The sequence below is a fragment of the Arachis hypogaea genome, chromosome 2 (assembly GCF_003086295.3).
Source record: "Arachis hypogaea cultivar Tifrunner chromosome 2, arahy.Tifrunner.gnm2.J5K5, whole genome shotgun sequence".
NCBI lineage: Eukaryota > Viridiplantae > Streptophyta > Magnoliopsida > Fabales > Fabaceae > Arachis > Arachis hypogaea.
Genome location: NC_092037.1, coordinates 64305302 through 64320856, shown reverse-complemented (window position 1 = coordinate 64320856; position 15555 = coordinate 64305302). Strand labels below are relative to the sequence as shown.

The 15555-nt window shown below is 40.3% G+C and overlaps 1 non-coding gene across 1 annotated transcript; it reads right to left on the bottom strand.

The window, feature by feature from the left end:
* Nucleotides 1-4134: 4134 nt before the first annotated feature.
* Nucleotides 4135-4242, bottom strand: LOC112763096 (small nucleolar RNA R71). The gene has a single exon (XR_003182820.1). It is a non-coding gene; the product is annotated as a small nucleolar RNA R71 (small nucleolar RNA).
* Nucleotides 4243-15555: the final 11313 nt, after the last annotated feature.

Below are 15555 nucleotides of genomic sequence, written 5' to 3'. Positions count from 1 at the left end.
AATTACCTAATCTGAGCAACAAGATGAACCGTCAGTTGTCCATACTCGAACAATCCCCGGCAACGGCGCCAAAAACTTGGTGGACGAAATTGTGATCATGCTTGGATTATTTGTGATCAATGTTCTAATTATTTTGAGATGAAGGCTTTATTATGGCACTGTTTGAATTCACAACTCCGTTCAACTAACCAGCAAGTGTACTGGGTCGTCCAAGTAATAAACCTTACGTGAGTAAAGGTCGATCCCACAGAGATTGTTGGTATGAAGCAAGCTATGGTCACCTTGTAAATCTCAGTTAGGCAGATTAAAATTGTTTATGGTTTCGGAAATTAATAATAAAAAGAAGAAATAATAAAAGGGATAGAATACTTATGCAGATTCATTGGTGGGAATTTCAGATAAGCATATGGAGATGCTGTATGGCTCAAGGACGCCTGCTCTCCTACTGCTTCAACTCAATCCTTCTTACACCTTTCCATGGCAAGCTGTGTATAGGGGTTCACCATCAGCGGTGGCTACGTTCAATCCTCTCGGGAAAATGGTCCTCTGCGGCTGTCACTCGCATGGCTAATTGATGAGCGGATAATTTGTATACTTTTTGGCATTGTTTTTAGTATGTTTTTGGTAGTTTTAGTTGAGTTCTTAGTATATTTTTATTAGTTTTTAGTTAAAATTCACTTTTCTGGACTTTACTATGAGTTTGTGTGTTTTTCTGTGATTTCAGGTATTTTCTGGCTGAAATTGAAGGTTCTGAGCAAAAATCTGATTCAGAGATTGAAAAGGACTGCAGATGCTGTTGGATTCTGACCTCCCTGCACTCGAAGTGGATTTTCTGGAGCTTTTGATCATTTTTTTATGATTGAACCCACTTTGGGAGGCTGGCCATTCGGCCATGCCTAGACCTTGTTCTTATGTATTTTCAACGGTGGAGTTTCTACACACCATAGATTAAGGTGTGGAGCTCTGCTGTACCTCGAGTATTAATGCAATTACTATTGTTCTTCTATTCAATTCCGCTTGTTCTTTGTCCAAGATATCACTTGTTCTTCAACTTGATGAATGTGATGATCCGTGACACTCATCATCATTCTCACTTATGAACAAAGTGACTGACAACCACTTTGTTCTACAAAGCAACAAGGCCCTAGTGTTTATCTCTTGGATTCCTGATACACGATGCATGGTTGATCGCCTGACAACCGAGTGCTCGCCTGACAAACGAGCCAGCCATTCTGTGAGATCAGAGTCTTCGTGGTATAGGCAAGAATTGATGGCGGCATTCAAGAGAATCCGGAAGGTCTAACCTTGTCTGTGGTATTCTGAGTAGGATTCAATGATTGAATGACTGTGACGTGCTTCAAACTCCTGAAGGCGGGGCGTTAGTGACAGACGCAAAAGAATCACTGGATTCTATTCCGGCCTGAACGAGAACCGACAGATGAATTCCGCGTGCTGTGACAGAGCATTTGCAATCGTTTTCACTGAGAGGATGGGAGGTAGCCATTGACAACGGTGAAACCCTACACAAGCTTGCCATGGAAAGGAGTAAGAAGGATTGGATGAAGACAGTAGGAAAGCAGAGAGACGAAAGGGAAGGCATCTTCATGTGCTTATCTGAAGTTCCTACCAATGAATTGCATAAGTATCTCTATCTTTACCTTTGTGTTATTTTCGTTCATCACCATATCCATTTGAGTTTGCCTGACTAAGATTTACAAGATGACCATAGCTTGCTTCATACTAACAATCTCCGTGGGATCGACCCTTACTCGCGTAAGGTTTATTACTTGGACGACCCAGTGCACTTGCTGGTTAGTTGTGCGAAGTTGTGTAATGCCATGGTATTGAGCGCACCAAGTTTTTGGCGCCGTTGCCGGGGATTATGAGAGTTGTGAAAAAGTATTGTTCACAATTTCGCGCACCAAGTTTTTGGCGCCGTTGCCGGGGATTGTTCAGTTTGGACAACTGAAGGTTCATCTTGTTGCTTAGATTAGGTATTTAATTTTTTCGAAATTCTTGAAGGTGAATTCTAGAGTTTCATGATGAATTGTTGAAGTCTGGCTGGCTGAGAAGCCATGTCTAATTTCATTGGACCGAGGTTTCAACTTATCATCACAAGAGCTTGTTGATTTTATCAATCTTGCTTTTGGAGCAGTGATCTGCTAAGGCTTGGCTGGCCTTTGGCCATGTCTAGTGTTTTGGACCGAAGCTTTCTTTGAAAGCTTGGCTGGCTGTGAAGCCATGTCTAATTCCTGGACCGGAGTCTTAGACTAGCATTGCACTGATTCCTGGAATTCTCATTAAGAATTTTGATACCTTTTTCCACTTAATTTTCGAAAAACACAAAAAAATAAAAAAAATTCATAAAATCCAAAAATTTCTTGTTTGAGTCTAGTGTCTTATTTTAGGTTTGGTGTCAATTGCATGTTTTTTTTGTTCTTCTTGCATTTTTCGAATTCATGCATGTGTCTTCATTAATCTTCAAGTTGTTCTTGATGATTTCCTTGTTTTGATCCTTAATTTCTATTGACTTGAGTGTTTTGTTGTTTATCATGTGCATTCTCATTTTGTTAGTGTCAATAGTATACAAACTGCTAAGTTTGGTGTCTTGCATGCATTGTTATTTGATTTTAGTTGCATTTTGATTATTCCCTATTATTAAAAATCCAAAAATATTTTTAATTTGTGTCTTTTCAAGTCAATAATACAGAGAATTAAAGATTCAGAACATACAGCAGAGGAATTGCACAGAAAAAGTTGGGCGTTCAAAACGCCCAGTGAAGAAGGACAGACTGGCGTTTAAACGCCAGCCAGGGTACCTGGTTGGGCGTTTAACGCCCAAAAGGGTATAGTTTTGGGCGTTAAACGCCAGAATGTGCACCATTCTAGGCGTTTAACGCCAGGATGGCACAAGGGGGAAGATTTTGTTTTCAAATCAATTTTTTTTCAAGTTTTCAAAGTTTTTCAAAATCAAATCTTTTTCAAATCATATCTTATCAATCAAATGTTTTCAAAATCAATTTCTTTCCTTTTTCAAGGATACTTGCTAACAATTAATGATTTGATTGAACAATTCAAGTATGTTGCCTTTTCTGTTGAGAAAGGTTTAATGTTTGAATCATATCTTTTCTTGTTAGTCAAGTTTTTAATTTTCAAAATCAAATCTTTTTAAATGTTTTTCAAATCATATCTTCTCAATCACATTTTTTTTAAAAAAAAATCAATCATATCTTCTTAACCACATCTTTTTCAAAATAAGTTTTCAATCAAATCTTTTTAAATTCTAATTTCAAATTCTTTTTCAAAAATCACTTGATTTCTTTTCCACTTTTATTTTCGAAAATCAAAGTGATGTTTTTCAAAATGTTTTCAAAATCTTTTTAATTAATTTTCGAAAATCACTTCCCTTCTTCTCACATCCTTCTATTTATGGACTAACACTATCCTTAATGCAAAATTCGAACTCCATCTTCTTTGATAAGTTCGAATTTTCTACTTCTGTCTTCTACTTTTCTTTTCCTCTGACACCTCAAGGAATCTCTATACTGTGACATAGAGGATTCCACATTTTCTTGTTCCCTTCTCTTTCATATAAGCAGGAGCAGAGACAAAGGCATTCTTGTTGAAGCTGACCCTGAACCTGAAAGGACCTTGAAGTGAAAGCTAAGAGAAGCCAAAGCACAACTCTCTTTAGAGGACCTGACCGAATTCTTCAAGGAAGAAGAACACATGGCAGCCGAAAACAACAACAATGCCAACAATGCAAGGAAGGTGCTGGGTGACTTTACTGCACCTACTCCCGATTTCTATGGGAGAAGCATCTCTATCCCTGCCATTGGAGCAAACAACTTTGAGCTTAAGCCTCAATTAGTTTCTCTAATGCAACAGAATTGCAAGTTCCATGGACTTCCATTGGAAGATCCTCATCAGTTCTTAGCTGAATTCTTGCAAATCTGTGACACTGTCAAGACTAATGGGGTAGACCCTGAGGTCTATAGACTTATGCTATTCCCTTTTGCTGTAAGAGACAGAGCTAGGACATGGTTGGACTCACAACCAAAAGAAAGCCTGGACTCATGGGAAAAGCTAGTCAATGCCTTCTTGGCAAAGTTCTTTCCACCTCAAAAATTGAGTAAGCTTAGAGTGGAAGTCCAAACCTTCAGACAGAAGGAAGGAGAATCCCTCTATGAAGCTTGGGAAAGATACAAACAATTAATCAGAAAATGTCCCTCTAACATGCTTTCTGAATGGAGCATCATAGGTATTTTCTATGATGGTCTCTCTGAACTATCTAAGATGTCCTTGGATAGCTCTGCTGGAGGATCTCTTCATTTGAAGAAGACGCCTGCAGAAGCTCAAGAGCTCATTGAAATGGTTGCAAATAACCAATTCATGTACACTTCTGAAAGGAATCCTGTGAACAATGGGACTAGTCAGAAGAAAGGAGTTATTGAGATTGATGCTCTGAATGCCATTTTGGCTCAGAACAAGATATTGACTCAACAAGTCAATTTGATTTCTCAAAGTCTGTCTGGAATGCAAAATGCACCAAGCAGTACTAAGGATGCTTCATCTGAGGAAGAAGCTTATGATCCTGAGAACCCTTCAATGGAAGAGGTGAATTACCTAGGAGAACCCTATGGAAACACCTATAATTCTTCATGGAGAAATCACCCAAATTTCTCATGGAAGAATCAAGAGAGACCTCAACAAGGTTTCAACAATAATGGTGGAAGAAACAGGTTTAGCAATGGCAAGCCTTTTCCATCATCTTCTCAGCAACAGACAGAGAATGCTAAACAGAACCCCTCTGACTTAGCAACCATGGTCTCTGATCTGATCAAAACCACTCAAAGTTTCATGACTGAAACAAGATCCTCCATTAAAAATTTGGAAGGACAAGTGGGTCAGCTGAGCAAGAAAATCACTGAACTCCCTCCTAGTACTCTCCCGAGCAATACAGAAGAAAATCCAAAAGGAGAGTGCAAGGCCATCAACATGGCCGAATTTGGAGAGGAAGGAGAGGAAGTGAACGCCACTGAGGAAGACCTCAATGGGCGTGCACTAAACTCCAATGAGTTCCCTAATGAGGAACCATGGGAATCTGAGGCTCAAAATGAGACCATAGAGATTCCATTGGACTTACTTCTGCCATTCATGAGCTCTGATGAGTATTCTTCCTCTGAAGAGGATGAGTATGTCACTGAAGAGCAAGTTGCTAAATACCTTGGAGCAATCATGAAGCTAAATGACAAGTTATTTGGAAATGAGACTTGGGAGGATGAACCCCCTTTGCTCACCAAAGAACTGGATGACTTGTCTAGGCAGAAATTACCTCAAAAGAGACAAGACCCTGGGAAGTTTTCCATACCTTGTACCATAGGCACCATGACCTTCAAGAAGGCTCTATGTGACTTAGGGTCAAGTGTAAACCTCATGCCTCTCTCAGTGATGGAGAAGCTAGGGATCTTTGAGGTACAAGCTGCAAGAATCTCATTAGATATGGCAGACAACTCAAGAAAACAAGCTTATGGACTTGTAGAGAATGTTTTGGTGAAGATTGAAGACCATTACATCCCTACTGATTTCATAGTCCTAGAGACTGGGAAGTGCATGGATGAAAACATCATCCTTGGCAGACCCTTCCTAGCCACAGCAAAGGCTGTGATTGATGTTGATAGAGGTGAACTGTTCATTCAAGTGAATGAAGAATCCTTTGTGTTTAAAGCTCAAGGATATCCCTCTATCACCATGGAGAGGAAGCCTGAAGAGCTTCTCTCAAATCAGAGACAAACAGAGCCCCCACAGTCAAACTCTAAGTTTGGTGTTGAGAGGCCACAACCAAACTCTAAGTTTGGTGTTGAACCCCCACATTCAAACTCTAAGTTTAGTGTTGGGAGGTTCCAACATTGCTCTGAGTATCTGTGAGGCTCCATGAGAGCCCCCTGTCAAGCTACTGACATTAAAGAAGCGCTTGTTGGGAGGCAACCCAATGTTATATTTTATCTATTTCCCTTTGTTATTTTATTTTTTTTGTAGGTTGATGATCATGAGAAGTAACAAAATCAATTGAAAAAGCAAAAACAGAATGAAAAACAGGAAGAAAAATAGCACACCCTGGAGGAAGATGTTGCTGGCGTTTAAACGCCAGTAAGCCTAGCAGTTGGGCGTTTAACGCCCAGTCTGGCACCATTCTGGGCGTTTAACGCCAGAAAGGGGCACCAGACTGGCATTAAACGCCAGAAAAGGGCAGGAACCTGGCGTTAAACGCCAGGAATGGGCATCAGCCCGGCGTTTAATGCCAGAAATGGCTCAAAATGTGAATTTTGATGCCATTTGGTGCAGGGATACCTTTTCCTTGACACCTCAGGATCTATGGACCCCACAGGATTCCCACCAACCCCCACCACTCTCTTTCTTCTTCCCCCATTCACCAATCACCTCAACACCTCTTCCCCAAAAACCCTTCACCTATCAAATCCCATCTTTCCCTTCACCACTCACATCCATCCTTCATAAAACCCCACCAACCTCACCCTTCAAATTCAAACCACTTTCCCTCCCAAACCCACCCATAATGGCCGAACCATCACCCCCCTCTCTCCTATATAAACCCTTCTTCAACCCTTCATTTTCACACCACCTAAATACCACTTCTCACCCTCTTTGGCCGAATACACCACCATTCCCTTCTTCCTCCTTTCTTCTTCTTCTACTCTATTCTTTCTTCTTTTGCTCAAGGACGAGCAAACATTTTAAGTTTGGTGTGGTAAAAGCGTTGCTTTTTCATTTTTCCATAACCATTTATGGCATCCAAGGCCGGAGAAACCTCTAGAAAGAGGAAAGGGAAGGCAAAAGCTTCCACCTCCGAGTCATGGGAGATGGAAAGATTCATCTCAAGGGTGCATCAAGACCACTTCTATGAAGTTGTGGGCTTGAAGAAGGTGATCCCCGAGGTCCCTTTTTCACTCAAAAATGGTGAATATCCGGAGATCCGACATGAGATCCGAAGAAGAGGTTGGGAAGTACTTACCAACCCCATTCAACAAGTCGGAATCTTGATGGTTCAAGAGTTCTATGCCAATGCATGGATCACAAAGAACCATGATCAAAGTATGAACCCGGATCCAAAGAATTATCTTACTATGGTTCGGGGGAAATACTTGGATTTTAGTCCGGAAAATGTAAGGTTAGCATTCAACTTGCCTATAATGCAAGGAGATGAACATCCTTACACAAGAAGGGTCAACTTTGATCAAAGGTTGGACCAAGTCCTCACAGGCATATGTGAAGAGGGCGCACAATGGAAGAGAGATTCAAGAGGCAAGCCGGTTCAATTGAGAAGGCATGACCTCAAGCCCGTGGCTAGAGGATGGTTGGAGTTTATCCAACGCTCAATCATCCCCACTAGCAACCGGTCCGAAGTTACTTTAGACCGAGCCATCATGATCCATAGCATCATGAATGGAGAAGAAGTGGAAGTTCATGAGGTTATAGCCCAAGAACTCTATAAGGTGGCGGACAAGTCTTCTACCTTAGCAAGGTTAGCCTTTCCTCATCTCATTTGTCACCTCTGTTATTCAGTTGGAGTTGACATAGAGAGAGACATCCCCATTGATGAGGATAAGCCCATTACCAAGAAAAGGATGGAGCAAACAAGAGACCCCTCTCATCATGAGATCCCTGAGATACCTCAAGGGATGCACTTTCCTCCACAAGACTATTGGGAGCAAATTAACACCTCCCTAGGAGAGTTGAGTTCCAACATGGGACAACTAAGGGTGGAGCACCAAGAACACTCCATTCTCCTCCATGAAATTAGAGAAGATCAAAGAATCATGAGAGAGGAGCAACAAAGACAAGGAAGAGATATTGAGGAGCTCAAACACTCCATAGGATCTTCAAAAGGAAGAAAGAGCCGCCATCACTAAGGTGGACCCGTTCTTTGATTTCCTTGTTCTTTATTCTTCTGTTTTTCGAATTTTATGCTTATGGTTATCTATATTTGTGTCTTGTGATCATTAGTGTCTTAGTGTCTATGCCTTAAAGTTATGAATGTCCTATGAATCCATCACCTCTCTTAAATAAAAACGTGCTTAATTGAAAAGGAGAAGAATTGCATGAATTTTAAATTTTATAACAGTTTAATTATTTTGATGTGGTGGCAATACTTTTGTTCTCTGAATGTATGCTTGGACAGTGCATATGTCTTTTGAATTTGTGGATTCATGAATATTGGCTCTTGAAAGAATGATGAAAAAGGAGACATGTTACTGAGGATCTGAAAAATCATAAAAATGATTCTTGAAGCAAGAAAAAGCAGTGAACACAAAAAAAAGAGAAAAAAAGAGGCGAAAAAAAGAGAAAAAGAAAGAAAAAGAAAGAAATAAAGTTGTGATCCAAGGCAATAAGAGTGTGCTTAAGAACCCTGGACACCTCTAATTGGGGACTCTAGCAAAGCTGAGTCACAATCTGAAAAGGTTCACCCAATTATGTGTCTATGGCATGTATGTATCCGGTGGTAATACTGGAAGACAGAGTGCTTTGGGCCACGGCCAAGACTCAATAAGTAGCTGTGTTCAAGAATCATCATACTTAACTAGGAGAATCAATAACACTATCTGGATTCTGAGTTCCCAAAGAAGCCAATCATTCTGAATTTCAAAGGATAGAGTGAGATGCCAAAACTATTCAGAGACAAAAAGCTAAAAGCCCCGCTCATCTAATTAATACTGATCTTCATAGATGTTTTTGGAGTTCATTGCATATTCTCTTCTTTTTATCTTATTTGATCTTCAGTTGCTTGGGGACAAGCAACAATTTAAGTTTGGTGTTGTGATGAGCGGATAATTTGTATACTTTTTGGCATTGTTTTTAGTATGTTCTTGGTAGTTTTAGTTGAGTTCTTAGTATATTTTTATTAGTTTTTAGTTAAAATTCACTTTTCTGGACTTTACTATGAGTTTGTGTGTTTTTCTGTGATTTCAGGTATTTTCTGGCTGAAATTGAAGGTTCTGAGCAAAAATCTGATTCAGAGACTGAAAAGGACTGCAGATACTGTTGGATTCTGACCTCCCTGCACTCGAAGTGGATTTTCTGGAGCTTTTGATCATGTTTTTATGATTGAACCCACTTTGGGAGGCTGGCCATTCGGCCATGCCTAGACCTTGTTCTTATGTATTTTCAACGGTGGAGTTTCTACACACCATAGATTAAGGTGTGGAGCTCTGCTGTACCTCGAGTATTAATGCAATTACTATTGTTCTTCTATTCAATTCCGCTTGTTCTTTGTCCAAGATATCACTTGTTCTTCAACTTGATGAATGTGATGATCCGTGACACTCATCATCATTCTCACTTATGAACAAAGTGACTGACAACCACTTTGTTCTACAAAGCAACAAGGCCCTAGTGTTTATCTTTTGGATTCCTGATACACGATGCATGGTTGATCGCCTGACAACCGAGTGCTCGCCTGACAAACGAGCCAGCCATTCCGTGAGATCAGAGTCTTCGTGGTATAGGCAAGAATTGATGGCGGCATTCAAGAGAATCCGGAAGGTCTAACCTTGTCTGTGGTATTCTGAGTAGGATTCAATGATTGAATGACTGTGACGTGCTTCAAACTCCTGAAGGCGGGGCGTTAGTGACAGACGCAAAAGAATCACTGGATTCTATTCCGGCCTGAACGAGAACCGATAGATGAATTCCGCGTGCTGTGACAGAGCATTTGCAATCGTTTTCACTGAGAGGATGGGAGGTAGCCATTGACAACGGTGAAACCCTACACAAGCTTGCCATGGAAAGGAGTAAGAAGGATTGGATGAAGACAGTAGGAAAGCAGAGAGACGGAAGGGAAGGCATCTTCATGCGCTTATCTGAAGTTCCTACCAATGAATTGCATAAGTATCTCTATCTTTACCTTTGTGTTATTTTCGTTCATCACCATATCCATTTGCGTTTGCCTGACTAAGATTTACAAGATGACCATAGCTTGCTTCATACTAACAATCTCCGTGGGATCGACCCTTACTCGCGTAAGGTTTATTACTTGGACGACCCAGTGCACTTGCTGGTTAGTTGTGCGAAGTTGTGTAATGCCATGGTATTGAGCGCACCAAGTTTTTGGCGTCGTTGCCGGGGATTATGAGAGTTGTGAAAAAGTATTGTTCACAATTTCGCGCACCACTAATCGTCTGGAGGCATCACCCATGGTTGATGGCTACATCCCATCCTCGCAGTGAAAACTACGCTCACGCACTCTGTCACAACACGGCTAATCACTGGTTGGTTCCTGCTCCTACTGGAATAGAATCCCTTGATTCTTTTGCGTTTGTCACTAACGCCCAGCACTTGCAAGTCTGAAGCACGTCACAGTCATTCATTACCGGAATCCTACTCGGAATACCACAGACAAGGTGAGACTTTTCGGATTCCCAGGATCCTACTCGGAATACCACAGACAAGGTGAGACTTTCCGGATCCTCATAAATGCCGCCATCTATCTAACTTATACCACGAAGATTCTGTTGGGGAATCTAAGAGATACACATTCAAGCCTTGTTGCATGTAGAACGGAAGTGGTTGTCAATCACATGCGTTCATAAGTGAGAATAATAATGAGGGTTATTTAATCATCACATTCATCATGTTCTTGGGTGCGAATGAATATCTTGGAATAAGAATAAAAGAGAATTGAATAGAAGAAAATAGAATTGCATTGATACTTGAGGTACAGCAGAGCTCCACACCCTTAATCTATGGTGTGCAGAAACTCCACCGTTGAAAATACATAAGTGAAAGGTTCAGGCATGGCCGAATGGCCAGCCCCCTAAAACGTGATCAATAGCCTCTTAGGATGAAGAATAAAACAAAACTGAGACCAAAGATGTCTAATACATTAGTAAATCATCCTATTTATAATAAACTAGCTCCTAGGGTTTACATGAGTAAGTAATTGATGCATAAATCCACTTCCGGGGCCCACTTGGTGTATGCTTGGGCTGAGCTTGATCAATCCACGAGCTGAGGCTTCTCTTGGAGTTGAACTCCGAGTTATGACGTGTTTTGGGCGTTCAACTCCGGATCATGACGTTTTTCTGGCGTTTAACTCCAGACAGCAGCATGTACTTGGCGTTCAACGCCAAGTTACGTCGTCATCTTCCGAATAAAGTATGAACTATTATATATTGCTGGAAAGCCCTGGATGTCTACTTTCCAAAGCCGTTGAGAGCGCGCCAATTGGAGTTCTGTAGCTCCAGAAAATCCATTTCGAGTGCAGGGAGGTCAGAATCCAACAGCATCAGCAGTCCTTTTGTCAGCTTTTTTCAGAGTTTTACTCAAATCCCTCAATTTCAGTCAGAATTTACCTGAAATCCCAGAAAAACACACAAACTCATAGTAAAGTCCAGAAATGTGAATTTAACATAAAAACTAATGAAAACATCCCTAAAAGTAGCTTGAACTCACTAAAAACTACCTAAAAACAATGCCAAAAAGCGTATAAATTATCCGCTCATCACGTACGCACAGGCATGTGTCCGTACACACACTAGGTGGAAAATATGGTTGTGCGCGTGCACAACAGCGTGCGGGCGCTGCGAGCAGAAACAAGAAAAGAGAAAGAGAAAGAGAAAGAGAAAGAGAAAGATCAAGGTCGAAAGCCAAGACCTTGATCTGGGCTTGTAGGTTTTCAAACATCTCGTCTATCCCCAATGCGACCGACTCCGCAAGATCGGTGAATCTCTCCTTCATCTTCTCCAGCTCCTCTTTGGAGTTCCAGCTTTTTCTCAAAGACTCGGGTATAGCTCTCTTCCGACTTCTTTATTTTCTCCTCAGCCAAAGTAGCAGCATCCTCCGACTTTACTGACCTCTCCCGTGCTCTCTCTAGGTCGGTTCTCAAAGTCTCCCTCTCTTGCTCCAGATCATTCTTAATCTCGTTAAGTCTCTCCACATCAGCATGGGCAGCCATCAGAGCACTAGCCATGGCCTGTATAGGAGGGCCCCTCAGCTCCTTGGCCAAAGTGTCACACACTCCGATTGTGCGAAGCCCTCCTCTAGCTAGGACTTGAAGGTGATTCTGAAGGGCCACGTCATCCGTACTCACATGGTGATGAGGGAGAACGTTCTCTTCACCCCAAGCCAATGCATCAAAATTTCTTGAGTAGATTCCCCTCATCCACCTTCTGTCTCTTGGAGGGGGGTTCTACTGAAGAGGGAAACTGAGGAGAAGGATCCAAGGGTATAAGCCAGGAAGCAAGGATCGGAATGATTATGTTTGAATCTGAAAGGTCGGACTCCGACTTCTTAGGGGAAGATCGGGCGGAGGAGGATCCGTGTTCTTTCTACAATTGAAGATTTTGAGCTACCACATTCTTTTTCGCGCTTCTTAGAGTCCTCATGTGAGCAGATTTCGGAGCCATGCTCTCTACAAAATAACAGAGAAAAAATTAAATAAAGACAAGCAATAATGTTAACTAAAAATCAGAAAAGCCAAGAGAAAGAGAGCTACCAAGCTCGGACTTCAGATTGTTAGGAACCTCTAAGAACCTTTTCGTATCCAAGTAAGGAGTTTGGCCCCAAGCATCTGGAAAAAAGTCTACAACACTCTTTTCAAGGTCATCTAAATCCTTATAGTCAGGCTTAAAGGTGACCAAGGTGTCTTGCCAGTATAAGGGAAATGAGGCTCACGATTCTCGCCTAAGAAGAAAGGACAGACTTCCTCAATACCCCGGACTTTGAAAAAGTGGTTCTTAAAGTCGTGAAAAGAGTCGTCAAAAATGGCAAACACCTTCCAACTATGAACATCTCGGAAAGATACCCAACCCTACTTTTTTGTGGAACTATAGGGTTTTGTTGCAACAAAAAGATAAAAGAACACATTTATAGAAGGTCGGACATCCAGCTCCCGACATAGGAGCTGGTACATTTTCAGGAAGGCCCATGAATTAGGGTGTAACAGAGAAGGAGCAAGGTTGCAAGACCACAATACATTAATTTCGAAAGCAGTAAAAGGAAATCGGATAACTGGATGAGTGAAGAAACAGTTTAAGCATAAAAGAAAGGTCACTCAGAGTCCTCTAAAGGGGGAAAGCACACCCTCTCTTCCGGATCAGGCGCCACTAACTCATAGTTTCTCTCGTCTTTCCTACTCTCACATATACTATGGTGCCTACAGAACTCATGACAATACTCTCTATCGGTCACTAGGACACAAGAAAGGACAGTACTATCTACCTAAGCTCGAAGACTAGGGAGAATTTTGGTTGACATACTCGAAAGGACAAAGAGAGTCATAAAGGCTATACCTACAAATACAAAAGTAACAAATTATCACTAAAACAGAAGTCGGACCTCATCCAAAGTAAGTCGGGCAAAGTCAACAAAATAGTGAAACTCATTTTCTTCACATTTTTCTGAAACAATCAAATCGCATCCCTACCATGCAACCTTATTGCATAGCAACAACGCCATCTGGGGGAAAAGGCACCCATGGCGACAGTAAAAAACAACATAGTTCAAAGCAAACATTTTTTTTTCGCATAACAACAAGAAGATAGCAGTTTCGGTCTCAACACGTTTTTTCCAAAAAAGGGAAGAAAAGAAGAATCACATCCTCACAAGAAATAAATTCCTTTTTTCGCAAATCTTCACAGACAGACAAGAAAGACTCAGAAGCACAAAGACAAGTATTCAAAACAAGTAAAGAACCAACCTTGAAGGAAATGCGAATCGAAGGTGGGCACGTCAATCAGCAAAAACACAAACGTTCCTCTTCCAAGATAGATCTTCAGAAAGAATAAGACAGAAATACTTGAAACTGAAGGTTTTAGAGAAGCAACAAATCAAAAGGGAAAGAGCACTTTTTCACTAAGATAGTAGAAAGGAGATGATTTTAAAAATATGAAAAGAAGAAAAGGAGAAGGGAGAACACCTTATAAAGGGAGACTGGGGCACGACTACCATTAATGCCCTCATCAAAGTGTGCGTGAAATCTAAGAAAAACTGCCGCGTAATGTTTGCCTCCCCCCCTTTAAGGTGTATAACGTTCAAAATTTCAAAAAATACGTCGGGCGACCGACATCATAGCCAGAATGCTTTAACCCGATTCATAAAAGGATCCAGATTCAAGCAGGGATACTGTTCATACCCTGACCCAGTAAATAAAAGCCAGGCCCAATAAGAGATAAAAGACCCATCAGGAAAGGTGTCCTTCTCTATGTACCCGACCTCTTTAAAGAGGTCGAATATCAGTAAAAAGGGGCAAAGCTTTACCTGCTCAAAGTAGGTAACTACCGACGAAAATCTCGACTGGAATATTTATCTTATCTGATAATATAAGTCCTAACAAACTTCTAAGATAAAGAAAACAATTATCCATCATAAAAGATGTAACTACTCCAACAAAGGTGGTTATCGACTTTACTATACTGACATCCTCAGGTACTACTTCCACCTCCTCATGAGAAACTCGGACAGGCGACACCTCGACACCAAAGAGGTTGGACGCTGCCATACTAAGGGATCTGGACCTCAGATTCAAACCCAAATCTACGTTTCAAGTAACTTTCAGAACAGTTATATATATTCAACCTGAAGAGTTTTGGTTGCAAAAGAAGGCCTTGCAAATCGCAAAATAAAAAGCAAAGTATTTCAAGTAAAATCAATTCTTATACATGTGTAAATAAAGCTCCGTCGTACAAAATGAGACAAGTATCTAAACAAAAATAAACTAATTCTTGTTTTTTGGTAGTTTGAAATTTAAAGTTGGGATAAACCTTGTAAAATTGGTCCATCTTCGTAGCAGTTTCAATACTAACCCCCTTATGTATCTAAGTTAAATAGTATTTGGAAGGGGAGGAAGAGAAGACCTTGGTCAATTGGTGCCCTTACAATGGGATTTAAGCCTCCTTGATGGAGTAATAGTGTCCTTGAGTAAAATTGTCAATATGTTGAAATTGTAAATTAATTTATTAAATTAATGATAAAGCTAATGTATCACAATTTAAATTAATGACAAGACTAATATTTCACAAATTCAAATGAATTATTTGTAATTTAATCAAAGTATTAAATCCACTTATTGAAAGTCTTGTAAGTGAGAAAGTTTCACTGGTCAGCTAATATAATATAAATCTCACTTATAGTAGGTAGTGGCTACTCAACAACAATGGATGAGGTCCCTTATTCACCTTTGTCTATAGATGGAGCATTTTGTGCAACCCCATCAGCGACTATTCTTTTGATTTATAGTTTAAAATTGAAAGATTATTTTAATTAGTTTAAAAAAATTAGAGAAATTATTTTGATTGTTCTCTCTTTTTAATATTATGCCAATGTGAAAATTAACATGCTATATAGGATTTTTTAACAGTCAATGATTGATGAAGAAATCATTTTAATTTACGGTTTAAAACTGAAAAATTATTTTGATTAATTTAAAAATTAGGGAGACCGTTTTTAATACGAATTAAAATTGAAAGAACATTTTGATTATTATCTATACAAGAACAATTATTTTATCTTGCTAATTCAAAAACACTTCAAGAACGAATT